The sequence below is a fragment of the Thermobia domestica genome, chromosome 1 (genome assembly GCF_964235325.1).
Source record: "Thermobia domestica chromosome 1, izTheDome1.hap1.1, whole genome shotgun sequence".
Classification (NCBI taxonomy): Eukaryota; Metazoa; Arthropoda; class Insecta; order Zygentoma; family Lepismatidae; genus Thermobia; species Thermobia domestica.
Genome location: NC_137454.1, coordinates 260,640,357 through 260,659,855, shown reverse-complemented (window position 1 = coordinate 260,659,855; position 19,499 = coordinate 260,640,357). Strand labels below are relative to the sequence as shown.

General features: G+C 36.4%; 1 protein-coding gene across 1 annotated transcript in view; it reads left to right on the top strand.

The window, feature by feature from the left end:
- Positions 1-3,330: 3,330 nt before the first annotated feature.
- Positions 3,331-19,499, top strand: part of LOC145660730 (lipid storage droplets surface-binding protein 1-like) — a 190,911-nt gene continuing 174,742 nt past the window's right edge. Inside the window, exon 1 of the mRNA XM_081726140.1 lies at positions 3,331-3,530. The gene's annotated coding sequence lies outside the window, so the exon portion shown is untranslated. The remainder of the gene's footprint in view (positions 3,531-19,499) is intronic.

Here is a 19,499-nt window from a genome sequence, read left to right as displayed (position 1 = left end):
GAATATAATTTGATAATGATTTTGCAGGGTACTTTTAATACTAATACTATGTGTATAATCGGGAAATGTACATTTGTGGTAAATTTCATAGGAAAAGAATTATAAATAAGAAAATTAGAATGGGTAAAACATTTTTTTTTTTTTTTTTTGTCTTTGAAAGGGTTTCTAGGATTTTGTGAACAGAATGTACCTACACATATGACTTACATGAAAAATAGAAAGTGTGAGGATGTCTTATCTCTAGTAGATGTAAACGGATGGCACGTAAGAATAATCGAAAATGGCCAATCACTGGTAAAGTTGGTCATACGTATGACCACGCACCTCAGACAATTAGGCAGGAATTTCAATCTTGGAAAATCTCAATTGAACAAGGTTGCCACGTTTACAAAGGAAAATGTCGAGACAGTTCATGCTTTTCGCACCTTTTAAAAGCAAAATTTAACATTTCATGCAGCTGTTCCTGGGAGGGGGTGTTTAGCGTTTCTTTTTTCATAATAATGTAACCTAGTATTTCTATAGTGAAGAGCGATTCAGTTATATCTCTGATTTTTGATAAAAAGAAATTGACAAAGCTTAAACAATTTGCTGAGCAAAACAATATATTCACATTAAAAAAAAAAAACTACATACGTGTAACAGTTTCACTGACACAAAACAAGTAACAAAACTTAAATTATATAGGCCTTATAAATGTTATAATATATAATAAAAAAAATATGACCAATTTGTATAGTATATAGCCTATGTATAAGCCTATATGTTACGTACTAAAACACATGTAAAATTTTAAAACAATAGAAATTGATAACTAACCCAATACTTCAATATTATTTTTTCGTAGGAACATCTATTACTCAGGTCAGTAGCCAGCCCAAAAATTTAGGGGGAGGCGGTAGAAGTTAGGGGGGCCCGATCCAATCATATTATACTTCATCATCATATTATAGTTTATTTGCAAGCCTACCGTGAAACTTTTAGGGGGGGCAGCCAAAGTTTAGGGGGGTTGCCCCCTAGCCCCCCGTGGATATGGGCCTGCTATTACTTCAGCTGTTATTACTTCCAAGCCTACTGCTGCGCACTGCTCCCATTTAAATGTATATTTCTGGTTACTTATTGCTGACTTGAGAAATCGATCTTTATCAATTACAAACAAAGCTTAGACTTTCTGTTGCCAGGAACATTGCTACCTGCCTGCCGCTGTTATGAGGTTTCCTCTTATTTTGAAGACTCATTATAATAATGTGAAAACTAAGTTCCAATAATAATAAATTTCCAACTTCATCAATACGATGAAAGTTGGGACATTTCAAAGTTCCGACAGAGTCGCGTCGGGATGCGGAAAATTTGCTCCAAAATTGGGACGGATCACAACCCTAAAATTGGACGAGGAATTTTAAAAAGAGATTCACAGTCCCTCAGAGGCCCTGACCCCCGACATATGTTGCCTACCCTTATGGGCGGCCCTATACGCTATAGCCTTGCAAGGAAAAATGGTTAGAACATGACACCTAATGTTTCCTGTCCTACAAATTACAAGTCGTTTAATTAGACGACTTACCACCTATGCGTGCTTGTTTCTTCAAAGTACTTTCCGATTCATCTTCACACCGATCTCAACGTTGTAACCATGACTGAAAGCAGTTCTGAAACGCCTGCTGTGGAATGCACCAGAATCCCTTCGTCTTGTTAACCTGGATATCAAGGGCGCCCATGTTGTGGTTTCCAAAGGGGGGCAATTATAAGCGACATTTCAAATGTAGTTTCAAATTTTGTTGTAACTATTCTAAAAATTCAATTAAGTTTTCGATATTCCGAAGTACAATTTCTTCTAGGGGGGCGAGCGCCCCACCTTGCCCCCCTAATGGGCACCCTTGCTGAATATCCCGAATGCTGTCAATCCTTTCCCTCTTAATCCCTTACCGATTTCAGTGTAGACAATGAGAAACAATCACACGAAACTAGATCCGACGAGTTGTCTGGCCTTTTCAGGACTCGGGGATCCAGATGACTTCTACTGGAACGACATTATCTTGGTTTTTGAGTCACCCAAAGTCCATGATTGATACTCTGTGATTATGATGGCCAGGAATATGGTATCGTTAGCGGCTGTTCCTTCCAGTTTCCTGCTAATTGTGACAAGAGTGTCCTTCTGGTCATGAGTGGAAATCCTCGGTACAAATTTCAATGCAAATTTCCTAGGTTTTTGTGTAAGATTTTTTAGCATGAAACGATGGAAATGTTGAAATCCCAGGAATTTCATGGGCGGTGAGTGAACGATCTCACAAGTACACTGACCTGGGCAATTTTCTCTTCATTCCGACTCATGGACGGACGACCAGGACTGGGATCATCCTCCATGGGCATTCTACCAGCTTGGAGAAGTGCAAATCACCCAAAGGTTGTTGCGCTACTCATTGATGCATCACTGAATGCTAACTGAATATTTAGTATATCTCTGTAGTTGTTTTTACAAATTTAAAACAAAATTTAACTTTTACATTCTCTATTTCTTTCGATTCATAGTTCAACACGAATCACACAACACACACATAGTCCGCAATCACATCTCACTTAACTTTGCCTGTGCTCAGATGAGTGATAACGCTGCGACGTCACATGGGATGTTGCTTCATGTATCTGCGATGAGGATTCCGAGCTACAATTGAGTTCATTTGATTTTGAGTTTAGCGTTCCTTTCAGCACCGAGGCTATATCAGACTTGGACTTACTGATTAACGTGGAGTCCGAACTACATGAACTCCCGATAGGAATCGACCCCAGGTCTCCCACGCCAAAGGCGTGTGCGCTAACCGCTTAGCCACGAAGAAGCTCTCGAGTTACAATTAATACTTCCTGATTCTGACGAAGCGGGGAGGGGAATCTTAGAATTCATTGAACAGCCTTAGCCTTTGTATGACGTCAATGTCAAATGTTGGTCCAAAAAGTATTTATTATATGTTTCCTAAATCTTATATTGTTTCCCTGTCATATCAATGCTTGCTGTTAGGGATCCAAGCAACTATCCCAGTTTCTTCCGGATCGAACCTGGGACTGCACGCATTAGTTACTTGTCCCCGAAGGACAGGAAACATTTTAAAATGCACTCTATTTGCCCATTGCGTTTAGTCCATGTTACTAGCTAAATATTTGAAGCTATGTCATAGCATATTAATAAATTAGTTCACTCATCAAAAGACAGATACGTTGTTGATTCATTTTGTGCCAAAGAAGTGATGGAACTAGTCTCGTGACGTGACCTTGACCGGGCTACAGCGGTTAACGCTAAAGCAATATCACATTGCATGTCCGGCTAGTCACTCATTTGGCTTCAGTTCAGAGCTCCCTTCCCTTTTTTAAGTGATAAAGCAACCCCTGTTCGCTTCATCTTGTCTTCTGTGTTGGGTGAGAGGGAAGTGTGTCTAAGATACGTAAATCAGGGTTGGTGGTGCAGTGACTGTCACTATCGTGAAAACTAATAATCTATCTACATCATATTCAATTTGAAAAGAAGCTGTCATTTTTAACAGGTTTGCACTTTTATTCCTTTTTCAATACGAAGATGCGTGTGTTGTATGTGTGTTTCTGTGTCTCTGTGTTATCCTTAATGTATAAGAGATGTTTAAAAACACGGTCATTCCTAGAAACGATAGTTCTAGCATAACGCTTTAAGCGGTTAAAAGTCCAAACCTCAGGTGGAACATTATGTACAGAAAAACAAGAATCTGTTAAAGGGATTTAAAAATGAGTTCAAATTCCACTTTATCCAGTGTAAACTTGGAAACTTCGGGAGGGGGTGTCTGACCTCCAACACCCCCTGAGCATGACAGAAGTTACAATGCACCATTTGTTGTAATTGAAACATCGTGTTTTCTACTCTCGATAAGATGAAAACAATGACAATACTTTTTCTTTAGCCTATAGCAGAGCACAGACGTCCGCAAAGAAAGGGGAACATCGTCACGCCTTCTTTTATGACTGGAAGTATTTCCTAGTCAACGCATCTCCTTATAAAGAATTTTCCTTGAATGCCTTGGAATGTTGATGATCAGCGTTTATGGTGCCCACAAGGAGGGGCTATGACGCAAACTGCGTCATTGAAATATTTGGGGGGGGGGTTAAAAATGTATATAAATATATTTGAGAGGGTGTAAAAATTAATCGAAAAGATTTTTTTCATGGAAGAACACCTACGGATAGGCAACTGAGGGGGGGGTGCGTCATGGACATGAGGGGTGGGTGGGCACTTTATATAAGCATATCTTTTAACAATTAATTGTGCGGTCGAACTAAGATGTCAAGCACCTATCTTTCTAACGCTATTATACAAAACGAGAACGAAATCAAGACATTGGGAGGGGAAGTGAGCTTACCAATTGAGGGGCTGAGCGCAACAGTGGTCTAACCCTCACTTTTAAAAATGGAGAAAAATCAAGTTAAACACATGTGGTTTTTTGTACAATATACCAAAAGCAAGCATAAGTGGTTGAATGTGTCAAACATTGTATACATACATTGAACAAAAATCCACATACTGTATGTTTAACTTGATTTTTCTCCATTTTTAAAAATGTGGGTTAGACCCTGTTGCGCTCACCCCCTCAATTTTTAATCTTGCTGGGAAGAAATATGGTTGGCTGATTTGTATTTGCGTATTTCATCTGTCATCAGCAGCGAGACTATATGAGACGAGACCTACGGTCTAAAGTGGAACCTGAATCACTGTAGGAGATTCGATGCTTTTGCACCGGGATTCGAACCTAGAACCTCATACACTCAAGATATATGTGCTAGCCACTAGATCAGTGGTACCAAGCAATACCAACAGCATTTACTTGTACAACAAGTTCTGGTAGTGTCTGAGGTATCGGCTTAGCATTGGGGAGGCCTGTGGATTGCAACCACTCCTTTTTTTTTTTTTTTTTTTATTTCATCACCTATATACTGGAATGATATCTCTACGATAGTACTGGAGTGGCCGATATTTTCTTCTTTCCTCTGCAGAGGTGAAAGTGACAGCCTGAGATCTTTGGATACTGCAAAGACCATAAACGATATTTAAAAATAATAATAACAATAACAAGTTAGTTTCGCCTCATAGTTCTGAAACTTTGTTAGATTTATAATTACGCAAATGCAACATTGAAAGCAAAACTAGTAAATCTATAACTTCCGGCTCCAATAGAGAGATAACATAAGAGATGGAACGACTCTGAATTCGTATTAACAAAGGAATCAGTAATAGAACCGAAAAAGTTCCATTTCTTACTACTTACGTTTTCAAGAAAACAATAACATGAGACGATATTCTTTGGATAATGGATTCATATAAAAATTCGTTTGCAGTCCCTTATAATCGTAAATCTTTAAGTTTACGTCCCACGAAAATGCTGGCTAGGCTAAAGGAGACGGCGATGATGAGAAATGAATGAAATGGTCTAGTGATGAAAGTGGGAGGAAACGGGAGAACCCCGAGGAAATCCACACACACGTGTTTGTCCATCACTTGACTCGAGCTTGGATCGAGCCAAGGACCCCATGCACCATAGGTGAACGCTCTATAACCGAGCCACTGTGCCCCACTCTCTTATAATCGTTTTCGCTGAATGGAAATCGGAAATAAAAGTAGATTTTTACTATTTCCGTTGCAATAAGGGAGTAAAATCGGAAATAGAACCAATTCTTGTGGTACTGAGTCCATATCAGAACAAAACCCTGTTTCTTACTGCTTATTACTGCTTTGCACTATTGTGATCAGTGTTGAAACCGGAAATCGTAATTTCCAACACTCTCAGTTGACGTACGGTCATAAAATTTTACTTGGGAACCTCAATTGATTTAAATCCCCTTCTCGACATTTCTTGATTTTGCACTTTTCAGATCAATATTTCAACCGGAAGTAGTAGTAAATTTCTAGTATTTTCGGTCTTAGTATAGAGGTACAGAACAAAATGGAATATTTATTTAAGACGTCGAATCTACTCCAAAAAATCGTGTCTCGATATCTCATCGTTTTTCTCTATATACATTAATATTGAAAACGGAAGTAGAACTAAACTTATTTCCGGTCTTAATAGAGTTGCAATGGGTAAAAATGATATCCTTTCTTGAGATTCTGAATTGATTAAGAAAAATACGAGGGCTGTCTAGAAAGTAACATACGTTTTCAAATAAAATAATAACAGAATGAACAAACCAAATTATATTATATACATTTAGAAGATACTCTTAAGCTATACTTCCACACAATCGCCATGCACATTATGGCACTTATCATACCGTGACACAAGTTTTTCAATACCGTCGCGGTAGAAATCTGCCGCCTGCAGGGCTGCATTAACCCGTCTGGCCCCGGGACTAAAAAAAAAAATATGTGCTCCCTGTTGACTTCACCTAATACATTTCTATGAAAGTACAGTAGGAAATTTGAGGAAATATGTTCCATAATTTTGGTCATATTTTATTTTATGATAATCATTGTATTTTCATGATTCATGATTTTCATGATAGCAAGTTAAGATTTTAATCAGAGTGGAGGCCCCTGTTCACCTGGAGGCCCGGGGTTATAGCCCCCCTAAACCCCTCCCTTAATCTGGCCCTGGCCGCCTGCAATTTCAACCACTGGTTTACACCGGCATCCAGTTCGGCGTCAGCATCAAAGCGTTGTGTAGCGAGCAATGTCTTAATCGCTGGGAAGAGGTGGCTTCTCCCATCCAAAACCATTTAAGAACTCTCGGGTAAGCTTGGTCATGTGTGGACGTGCGTTGTCGTAAAAAAAAATTAAAAAAAAACTTTCGCTCTAAGTTTTTTCCGGCCTGGGGATGGGACACTGAACAATTGATTACAAAAACAGTGGTGGATTTAGCCCGGGGACGGGGGGCCTAGGCCCCCCACTTTTTGGAGGACGAAAATAATTTAAGTTCTTATTTATATATTTTTGAAAGTTTATAGTGAACTCATGATGCATCTATCATAGTCTGGATTCTAGCTGCCTTCGGTTTTCCCCTCTAGATCCGCCACTGTTCAAAAAGTCGCTTCTCGATATCTCTTATCGACTTTGCTCTAGAGATATCAGTGTTAAAGTTGGAAGTACTAGAAAATTTCTACTGCTTTCGGTTTCAGTAAAGTGATGCGGGAGAGATGTTATCTTTCTTTGAGACACTGAATTGATTCCCAATAACCGCACGTCGATATCACTTAATTTTTACTCTGATATCTGTCGACAGACGGACAGATGGATATAGTCATTCTATAAGACTTCTCATACTTATGCATAACATAGTTGCGAAATCTAATAATATAAATAATAATAATAATCTTTACTTCAGTGTCGCAAACAGTTTGTTAGCAAAAATACATTACATTATGTGGTATCAGAGCTCTATATTACGATATATAATAATAATAATAATAATAATAATAATAATAATAATAATAATAATAATAATAATAATAATAATAATAATCAATAAAAACGGGAAAAAAGGGGAAAATATGTAACATAATTTAGATAAAAGACAATTAAGCAGAAATAATTTCTTGTCAACGCCGTTAAAAATTGTCAAGCTCTCTATTTACTTAAAACAAATAAAGTAGCTAAAGCAGCAGTCTTAAAATTACATTTCAGCTTAATGTTGCTCAGTTATTGCTTATAAATAAGGTCAGATCTCAAAACCTTGAGTTGAGTTGAGTTTAACGCCCCGTTCAGCAGCGAAGGTATATGAGACGTAAACCTACTGATTAACGTGGAATCCGAACCACATGAACTCCCGTCGGGAATCGAACCCGGGTCTTTCTCAAAACTTTCACTAGCTTTATACAGTAAGTCTAAATTTATATACTTAAAGAATCTGTCAATCTTTGAAATTTCACATTTCCAATACAGAGGAACTAAAATCGTGCTATCGTGGGTTTTCTCGGGGTACTCCCGTTTCCTCCCACTTTCTTCATTCCACTATTTCACTCATCTCTCATCATCACCGTCTTCTTTAGCCTAACCGGCATAACCGTGGGACGTCAAACTCAAAGATTTCATTTCATTTTTTAAAAAAATCGTGCTACTCCTTGTGGTATGATTTCCTACTTTAAGGCCTATTTTGGTTAACAGTATTCACTGATACTTGATCTAGTATCTTTTGCATGTATACCTAATTTGTCAAAAATCTTTTCTTCTATTCGTAAGACACTCTAAACCTCAATAATTATAGCTGATTTTTATTATAAATAATAATAATAAATTTAGTGGTGAATACGGGAAAAGCGTTGGTAGTTTTTCTATGAATCTATTTGTTAATTTATTTATTTAACCTTATATCAATAAGGAAAAATAAGAATGTAGAATTATATTTTGATTAACTGATTAGTAAATTAGAGTTTAACATTCCTTATCAACATTGAGGTTATATGAGTTATGAGTCGGAACATATTGTTTTAAATGAGATCCGAGCGAGTATTCAGGTTTGTATCCGAGGCAAATACCGGGAACCGGACATGGGTCGTCCACGAGCACAGAAGGAATGCTTTATTCACTTGGATACGAAGTAGCATTGTAGATGTGAGGTAAAGATGATTCAATTTTTGCTTTATTTCCCTTTTATAATACTCAAGTATATTATTGTTTCTTTTCTCTTTTATGGTTCAAGTTACTCTTAAAAACAATTTATGGTTCCTGAGACTACGATTTTTTCTTTTTCTTTTTCTTTCTTTCTTTTTTCTTTTTTACTTTAGTGTCCCACGTATATCAATCCTGTTTTACTTCTGGCAATGCGCTCAAAATTGTATAGAATTCGAGAAAAGGTCGGCAAGTACACTTTTAGTAGTGGTTCTAGTAGTGAGCTTTACTATTGAGCCATCGTGTCCCACTTGTAAGGTTATCTCTGGTGCTAGCGGCCCCTCGTTTGATCCCACCCAAGCTATATCTGTTTGAGATATATAACATCGTGCCCATAGTTTTTTCTCAAGGCTATCCAGTTTCCTCCCACATTCTCATACCATCATTTTTGAAATAATCATTCACTTTCATTAATCACTGGCATTATTTAGGTTGTAGTGCATAAGCGTGGGACGTATTAATCGTCCATTTCATTTAGCTTATATCTAGGATATAAGCGTTGGACGTAAAAAGATTTCTTTCTTCTTACGTGAACTATTCCTTGTTTCCTTTTTATTAAGCACTGGCACGTATATTTTAAGAAACAGTATATTTCTTGGTTGTCTGTAAGAATCTACTGCTTAATACTTTCATATATTTTTTAGCGTCTTATGTCACTGAATTGATAATTTAAATTGCAACACCATTCTGGAAAGGATCCCATCAGATCGTAACATTTTCTCTTCTTTCCTATGCATTTTGAGATTGGAAGTCATAATGATTATTTGCAGGTTGGTCAGTAACAATGTTCTTTGCTATTATTGGTGAGTGTAGGAGTGCAACAAATTAAGCTACATAATGCAAATCGGCCGCCAAAAGCAACACTTGACTTCGTTTAACCCTTACCGAAATTACATTTGAGAATGTCGCCACGGATACATATACTAGCCGAGAAAAACTTTCTTCAAGCTTCACTGATTTTTTTTTATACTTCTTTTAACATGCAGTTGTCACAAATATTGATATTTAACTTCGCCCTCATTTATAGCTTCATTTTCCCGATAGCCAATAACATCTCTTTTGAAAACCATCACACCTCAACAGTTGATCTCATCTTCATGTTAACATTTGTTCGTCCTCAAATATCAGATGTCCTCAGTCTACCTAAATCTCCCTCTCAGTGGAACATTAATTTAAAACAATACAACGGGTACTGTAAGTCGAAATTTCGCTGTTATTAGCGAAAAGCGCCTCAAATTAATTTCGCCGGAATACGGCAGAAGTTAATTCTGACTATATATTTGAAACGATTACAGTACGTTTATGTATTGAGTATCTAGCATCAACTGTGTCTTCATTCTTCGCCTTTTCCCATTTTGCCTTATGATTCTTATCCCAGGAAATGTCAATCAAAAATTGGTGTTTAATGATTTGTTATCATAAGACAAAACGGGAATTCCCGTTTCGCCTTAAAATTATTTTATTTTCATATATTGGTAGCTCTGCTTAGCAAATATAAATATAGGCCTAATTAAAATGTTCAACAGAAGGATACTGAGAAACTGGAAAGAAACAAGTTTCATTGAGAAAGAAGGTAACAATGAAATGAATTGGAATTGAGGGTTTAGAAGTAATGATCAGAGAGCAGGGATGGACTGGCGAACTTTGACTCACTATCAAAATTTTAACTCACGAATCCGACCATCATGGCTCACGAATCCGAATTTTCGACACCCTACTGCAATTCACGGAACAAAGTTATACTTAATTCAAAAAAAAAGAAGAAAGAAAAAACGACATAAACATAGTCCTACAAGTCTGGTGTGCGTGAAAATCTTTCTTTGTACGTATAATTTACATGTAGATAATTATAGCATGAAATTTTCCTTCTTCGACAAAATCTTTTTCAGGATTATAGTGTATTTTGGTTAATCAGCGATTATATGAAGCACGAATATTCCTTTCTTGTTTCGACTCGCAGGTTCAAACAAATGCGTTTGCTTCAAATCTACTGCTACTCTCTCAAATTCCCGTTATCATTTTTCTTTTCTCTTTACCGGATTTATATTTTTTTCTTTCGTTGTATATAAAAACAGTAGAATCACTTTTAACACTATCCACCTTACATGTATTTATTTCTTTTAACCTCAATGAGAATTATTTATTCTGTCTACAGAAATAGAATTGCAACTCCTCGAAAACGACTGAACTCAGATCAGGAGTGCACAAAAGTTTTGTAGAGTTAAAAAAAAATCATCGCCGACGCTCACTACTTATGTGTAAAGAAAAAGGACAAATTAAAATGATAGTTCTCATAATCATGTTTCATTTATTGCGTAACGAAAATATGTTTTGCGGAAACACCGACTCACAAAATTTCTCAGCTATCAGTCGGAGCCCAATGTTCATTAGTGTGCAAAAAGTTTCAAGCAAAAAGGTACTACTATACTTGGGTAGGAAAGAAAAAAACTCTTCCACAACCCAGAGGAAGGATACTTTTATTTAGTAAAGTTAATATTAAGAAAAAACGGGAGTAAAAAGTAAGTTACAATAGCGATATATATATACAAGGGTAGCCGGGGAGAGGAAAAGAACTGGCCCCTTCAGCCGGGGAGCTGGCCTTCCAAACCATATCCTGCCAAATTGGGTTCGCTTTTATATATTAAACTTGTCTAATACTTACAGCCAGGAACGTGAGCAGGAATTCATTTCGGTGGGGAAGGTGTCCAAATTCAATATTCAAATTGTACTAAAATTTGTAATATCGCCCCTAAAATTAGATGAAATTTACAGAAAAGTCGGGATTTCGGGGAGGGAGTTCAGCCCACCCCTGCCTACAGCAAATGAAGAAAGTAAAGAATGTAAACCACTAGCCTACATTCCCTCGGTAAATGTTATCAAATTATTGTTCTGCATTATTTTTGTAAAATGTTATTATTTTCATGAAGCAGAAAATGAATTTTCTACTTGGGTTGAGACTTATCCCTACTATACTCTTAATCAACTAATAGTTTACGTTCATTATTATTGTCCATTTTCTACATATTATACTTGCAGAGACTATTCGGAGTAAGTGTTTTATTTTAGTAATGTTTCATTAAAGTTTATTGATACGTTAATAACCGTGTCAGTTTTGTATAAGTTTCCTTTTACGGTTATGACAAGACAATACTTAAAAATCAGGTTTCCTCGTTTTATAAAATTCTTGGTCATTGTAGCACTTTTAAAAGACGTAATTCTGAATTATTTGGAAATATTAGAAAGAACTAGAATGAAGAGGATAATACTAAGGAAAATTATTAAAACAAAATATTGTTTAACGAATTGACAGAATCAAACTTTTCTTAAAAAATGCAGGTATAGTATTTGAACTGACGATCGTGGAAAAAGTTAAACACATGTTACCTAACTACCCAAAGTAACAACATCCACACACTTAGTAGACATATATAAGAGAATCACTGACACAAAATGCCTGATCGCTTTGCATATTTTGTCTTATTTCTATTTAGTCGTTTATTTACGTATAAAATGTTTCATACCTATGATTATTAAAGATGTGCTATATGAATAGTAACTAACATTATGAGCGATTTACGTTATTTTTCTAATAAAGCATAACATTCCCTCTCTCTTTGTAAATTTCGCTGCGCGTTTGCCACGTTTACAAAAATGAAACTTAGAATTTTTCGGTGAAAGTTTCGGAGATTTCTTTTTTTTAATTAAAACTTCCTTATTTCTTAATTTTTATTGAATTTTTTTAAAAGACGTGTTTCTTTCTGCTGCATATTTCCAAGAAAACGTGGCATTTTTGACCATAAGAAAGAGAGTTATTCTCATTTATGTTTCTAAATACATGCGACAGAAGTTTTGGACAGAAGTGTACTTATGACAATGTGAATGATCTTATTGACCTTCTCATTCTCAAGGTTCATCACACTCCAATTTCTATAATTTTTGGAGATGGTCGATCAACCTACTCTGGACCACTTCGTATGGATTGACCCAGGAGTGTATTTGTAATTCAAAAGGAAGATAATTTCTCCTATCTAGATGTTTCTATTTCTGGTTTTACTTTAATATTTTCTTCACAGCTTGGGAATATCTTCCTGCTTTTCTTAAAACCTCCTCCAATTTTTGCATAGCACTAGCATTTCTCCTTTTGCTTTAAATTCATTCGTCGTTTCCATAAATTACGACACGCACTAAGAGATTTAATGTAATAAATTACTCTTTCTGGATTTCCTTGATTCGAATGAACATTAAAACGTAACTTAACGCATTTCCTTGCAATACGAGTATATATACCGCGTGATTTAGATAAAATGCCCCGCGTTTATAAATCATATAGAGATGAAACAGAGGCAGACAAGAAAATCTCAGGGATTCACATCGAATGAAGTACTCTGTTTGCCTCACAGGGCTCTGCGGAGACATCCAAAAATTTTAAAGTGAAAATTTCTTAAATGTCACAAAATGCATCATTGAAAAGATAATATGGAAAACAAAGAATTTTCGTGTGGAGCACTTTACACAATGGCCACCATTTAATAGGAATGTGAAAGCAAAACTTTTAATAGAATGTGAAAGCAGAAAGCATCTCCCAAATCTTCGTTGGTACCCCACACAAACAATTTTTCCCTAAAATACTGTTTGTTTTCCATGATCTTTTCGATGATGTATCAGGTGGCATTCCTTCCCCTTACAAATTTGGATGGTCCTCCTCCAGGACTCTATGATAGGACCCCTGACTGTCATTTATAAGTAGTGGACATTTTGTCTGAAACAGCTGATATCTAAACACATACTGTATTGTACATGTACACTCATGTCCAAAATGATTGTCGCATATCTATAACTGCCTTCTGGCAAGAATATAATTTGATAATGATTTTGCGGGGTACTTTTAATACTGATACTATGTGTATAATCGGGAAATGTATATCTGAGGTAAATTTCATAGGAAAAGAATTATAAATACGAAAATTATAATGAGTAAAATAAAATGTTGCTGAATGGACAAGAAAATTTTATTTTCGTTTTATTGTTTTCATTTACTGTCTTTTAACATGAAATTAGCCACATACATGTCTTTGCCGATTATACACATACTAACATTATGAGAAATACCATGCGAATTCGTTATCAAATTACATTCCTAGAATAACATATTTATAGACATGCGACAATAATTTTGGACATGAGTGTACATACAGTTTGTAGCTACTTACGAATAACTGCATTTACGACCGGTTGTAAAAGTTAGTTAGGTGGTCATCATCAGGTAGTATAGAAAGTAATGAGCCTTTTGCGCATGAGATGAGGTCAGTGTCCCAGATCTCACGATATATAAGTCCCAGCGAGTTATTTTAGGCCTACCGCTCACTGGCAACATTTTGTCGGGCAACTATCTTGTTGCTCTGGCTAAATGCATTGAGTCTTATGGGAGTCCGCTCACTGAGGCGACGGCGACAGAAAAGTTGCCGAGGTGTCGCCAAGCAGGGCGACAGCAGGGCAACAGCTTGGCGACGGAAAAGTTGCGCAACATCTAAAAATGCATTGAGTCTTATGGGAGTCCGCTCACTGAGGCGACGGCGACAGAAAAGTTGCCGTGGTACCTCCAAGCAGAGAGGGAAAAAATATGAATGTTTTTTACAAGTTTTTTCACATAACAGTTCGCTCCGTGTGTAGAGTATGAAAAGAAGTGTTCGCAATGGAAACTAACACATTCTTTGGTTAGTGACTAGCATGTCTTTAATTAGTGATAAAGACTATGAAAAAATAATTGAGGAAATAGAGAAACGCCCAACGTTAAAGAAGAAATATATATAAAGAAAAAATATTGAAGGAAGTGTGTTTTGCTGTTGTAAGAAACTAGAATGATCTTTCCATCCAAGAAAAAACAACACAGATAGGTACAATCATGTCCAAAATTATTATCTGTAAAAATGTTTTTTTTTTTTTGTAAGAATATATTTTGATAACGAATTCGCTCGGTATTTCTCATAATGTTAGTATGTGTATAATCAGCAAAAACATGTATGTGGAAAATTTCATGTCAAAAGAGTAAGAACAATAAAACGAAAATAAAACTTTATTTTCCATTTAGCAACATTTTGTTTTACTCATTCTAATTTTCGTATTTATAATTATTTTCGTATGAAATTTGCCACAAATATACATTTCCCGATTATACACATATTATCAGTATTAAAAGTACCCCGCAAAATCTTTATCAAATCATATTCTTACAAGAAGACAGTTATATATATGCCACAATCATTTTGGACATGAGCGTACATTAATCGATAATGACATATCGCTGTCATACTACACACTACTACTTTCATTAATTTCCCACAACTAGAAAAATAGAGATAAAATTATCATTATCAATTTTCTTTCCATTTCAAATATAAAAAAGAAAAAAAACCGTACAGTATAAAAGTAACGGATTTTAAAACGTGAAGAATATGCAGGAAGAACGAAGAAAGACAATTTTTATTTTATAACTATACGTAGAATATCTGAGAGTATAGTTACGGCACAGTGTTGTCGGATTGCCGCTTTTGTTAGTTTCGTTCTGTTAGTTATTTCCAGTCGTTTTATATGTTCGTTATTATTGTTGTCTTTTGATTCGAATAATTGTTCCCGTTCGTATTAGCTTACATAATGCTGTTATTTTTGTCACTCATTGACGCTCAGGGACGTCATTTAGGGGGGCTTGAGGGGGCAATTGCCCCCCAAGAGTTTGAGAAATATATATATAAATACTCTAATATATTGTCTATTAATATACTACTACAAAACGTGAAAGTCTTATGTCGGTAGTGCTCTTGCCCCCCTCAAGCAAAGTTTGAAATGACGCCCCTGTTGACGCTACCTTCCAAAATTTGATAGCATTGGTGTAATTAGGATAATTTGCTGGGGAGCCATGGCCCCTTACTTCTAAAAATTGCAAGAACATTTTAGAAGATCTTGTTATAATAATGCTATGTATGTCGTCTGAGTCCATCCTCCGTCCTCATTGTTAATCTTTTCAAATTATTTAGTTCCGCATTGTTAGTTCCACTCATGACTTTTTTGAACTTATAGACCTTTAACACGCTCGAAAACCTGTGCACGCTAACTCCAAGTGTGAATTGGTTAAAAAAAAAAAAAAAATGCAAATGGTAAAGGTGCCCACGATAGGGTACATGTCTAATAGACCTTTCGTACTAATTTGAGGACGCTCAATCCACCCAATTTTGAGATTATTTTTCTCGATTCCCAGAGAGGGACATGTTAAGAAAATAGTTCTAGTGGATTGAGCGTCTTGAAATTAGTAGAAAAGGACTTTGAAATTTATCCAAGCAGGTCTTATTTTATTTATTTAACAATTGGAATGGGCTATAGTTTTTTAAATGCCCGAAACCAGCGATATATGAACTATTCCGGTTGCCGATTATGTAAATTGTGATATCAAATGCTCGGCAACTTTTCTGTTGCCGTCGCCAGTGAGCGAGGTTATGGCAACAAAACTGTTTTGTTTCCGTAAAGTTGCTGACTGCAGGCGACAGCGACGAGATAGTTGCGCAACTGTTTTGTCGCCAGTGAGCGGTAGGCCTTACAGATAACAGTTGCAGTTAATAGATACTCAAAAAGCGATAATCAGACGTAGGGTATTACGCCATAAAAATCTTTCCGCAAAAGTGCACTACATTTTACAATTTAATTTCGATAAAGACGCAATACCTTATGCTGCGCAGGCTCATGGAGAAATTTGTGCTGTTCGTGGGCAAGATATGTTATCAAAAGCAACAGCCAAAGTGTGGTTCAATCGCTTTCATTCTAAAATATCGATGTCCAAGAGATACTTCTCGCAATGGGTTACCAATCACAGAAAAAGTTGAAGATATACTGGCCGGCTTGTAAGCAATAATGACCAATGCAATGACGTTAGTGCTTGTTAGCGCACCATATCCAATCGTTTGTGCTTTACAGATAACGGGTACATTCTTGAAGAAAACCATTATTGGCCTGGTAACTTCATGCCAGTAGTCGAGGGACGAAATAGACTGCAACCCACAAGTTTGATTACATCTGTCACTAGTTATTCGTTAGTGCTTGTTAGTGCCGCACATCTCATCGTTAGTGTTCGCTAGTCCTGCATATCCCATCGTTAGTATTGCATATACAACGGCTACATTTTTTTAAAGAAATCCATTGTTGCCATGCTAACCTAAACCCAGGAAACGAAGAAAAAGATCAACTGGATCGTACAATTTTGATTACATATGCAATTAGTGCTTCATCAGCACGCGTCAGGCGCGCATATTCCACCGTTAGTGATCCACTGATAAAGGCTACACTTTTTAAGAAAGCCAATATTGATCTGATAATAGTATGGTAGCAGACCAGTGACGAAATCTACGGGAGACCACAGTTTTGATTACGCCCGTCATTAGGCTTCATTAGTGCTCTTTTGTGCCTCATATGAAACTGTTAGTTCATCTGTCATTACTTCTTCGTTAGTGCCGTACATCCCATCGTTAATGTTCGTTAGTGCTGCATATCCCATCGTTAATATTCCATATATATGGGCTACGTTTTTAATAAAGTCATTACTAGCCTTCTAACTTCATTCCAGCATACTAGGGACCAGAGAAGACCACAATTTATATTACATCCTTCATTAGTGCTTAACGAGTGCTCGTCAGTGCCGCATATTCCATCGTTAATGGTTCACGAATAACAGTTACATTTTTTAAGAAGCAAGTATTGGCCTGCTAACTTGATACCATCAGAACAGGGACGAAATCTAAAGCAGGTTACAATTTAGATTACACTCCTCATTAGTGCTTCATGAGTGCTCGTTAGTGACGCATGTCAGATCGTTGGTTCCTCAAAGCTAACGGCTACATCTTTCAAGAAAAACATTTTTTGCCTGCTAAATTTATGGCAGCAGAACAGGGATGAAATCTATGCAGACAACAATTTTGATTACATCTGTCATTAGTGTTTCTTTAGTGCTCTCTAGTGCCACACATCCCATCGTTAGTGTTCGTTAGTGCTCCATATCTTATAATAAGTACTGCACATATGTCGACTATATTTTTTAAGAAAGGCAGTATTGGCCTGCTAATTTTATGGTAGGAAACATAGACCAAATCCGCACAAGAACACAATTTTGATTACACCTGTCACTAGTGCTTCTTAAGTATTTCCAGTGACGCTATCCCACCATCAGTGATCCACGGATTATGGCTACATTTTTAAAGGCCATTAGTGTCCTGTTAACTTCATGCCAGCAGACCAGAGGCGAAAACTACGGTAGACCACAATTTTTATTATACCCGTCATTATTGCTAATTAGTGCTGCATATCTCATTGTTAATGCCTTACAGATAACGCCTATACTTTTAAAAAATCCATTTTTTCCTTCTAATTTCATGCAAACACGTCACGCACGAAACCTACAGCAGACCACAATTTTGATTTTATCTATCATTAGTGCTTCGTTAGTACTCGTTAATGTTGTATATCATATCGTTAGTGCACGACACATTACAATTAGTATCAATTTGGAACCACCACTTTTCGACTGGGAAAAATAAATAATGCCATTCGTTTGTGCTGTATTAGTGTTGGTCAGTGCAGAAATTTCAGCGTTTGTGCTATCAAAATAACAAAGTTATGAACAATTTAAATTTCGGGGCCAATTTGACGTCAAGCTAGCCCAGCTTTTTTCCTTAATTAAGATAGAATTGACTTCCTAATGGCAAACTTTGTGCTACGTTAGTGCGGGTTAGTGCCCAAATATGAGCGTTTGTGCTGTTCAAACAACGCCAGTATAACGAAATAAATTAGCGTCATGTTGGCCCCGCTCTTTTTCCTAATTGAGATAGAATTGATTTTGTAATGCCAGACCTGTGTGCGGGTAGAAACTACTCTGTACGTGTACCATCATACGCGATTAAATTAATTCTAGGAAATCATATTTGATTGAATAAATAAATAGATGTTTGATGAAAGGGGTAATTAAATTTGATATAATTAAACAATACTATAAGGTAAAAGCGGTACGTGTATCATCATACGCGATTAAATTAATTCTAGGAAATTATCTTTAATTGAATAAATTAATAGGTGCTTGATTAAAGGGGTAATCAAATTTGATAGGAGTTTGATATCAAATTAATTAGAGTTTGATATCAAAATTTAATTAAATCATATCTTACAATGTTGCCTAATTTACACTATAAATATGCAAAATATAGGGAATTTCAGTTCTTTTTAGGCCTAATTTGGCAACACCGCAGTGTTACAAGTTCGTAATACAGCTTGATTATAGTGTAATTAAACGCCCACCATCTTCAAAAGGTCATATTTGGCAAACTATCTACTCTACACTAAAAAGCACTAACGTTATTGGTTGGTTCACTAAGAAGCACTAATGATGCACTAACGATTACAATAGAAGAGATCATTAGTGCTTTTGAAATTGGCGGGAATTTGACGCAATAAAAATTCCCCATGCTTTTCTAATGGGAGTTTTGGAATTTATAATTGGCTACGTCTATAGTAATAGTGAAGCATTCACGGAACTATCAGTGTTTTCTAGAAGCACTGACGATGCACTAACGAAAAGCACTAATTCCTTTGTTAGTGCTTAAAGTAGGGATCAAGATCACGCTGACCCCCAAAGTTTTTTTCATTTGTTGCATCGACACTAAGAACAAACGCCAGGGGTTGGTGCACAAAGAAGCACTAACGATGAACTAACGATTGCACTAGAAGAGGTCATTCGTGCTTTTCAATTTGCCGGGAATGTCACGCAATACAGAATTACCCATGCATTTCTTACGGGATACTCAAAAAGCGATAATCAGACGTAGGGTATTACGCCATAAAAATCTTTCCGCAAAAG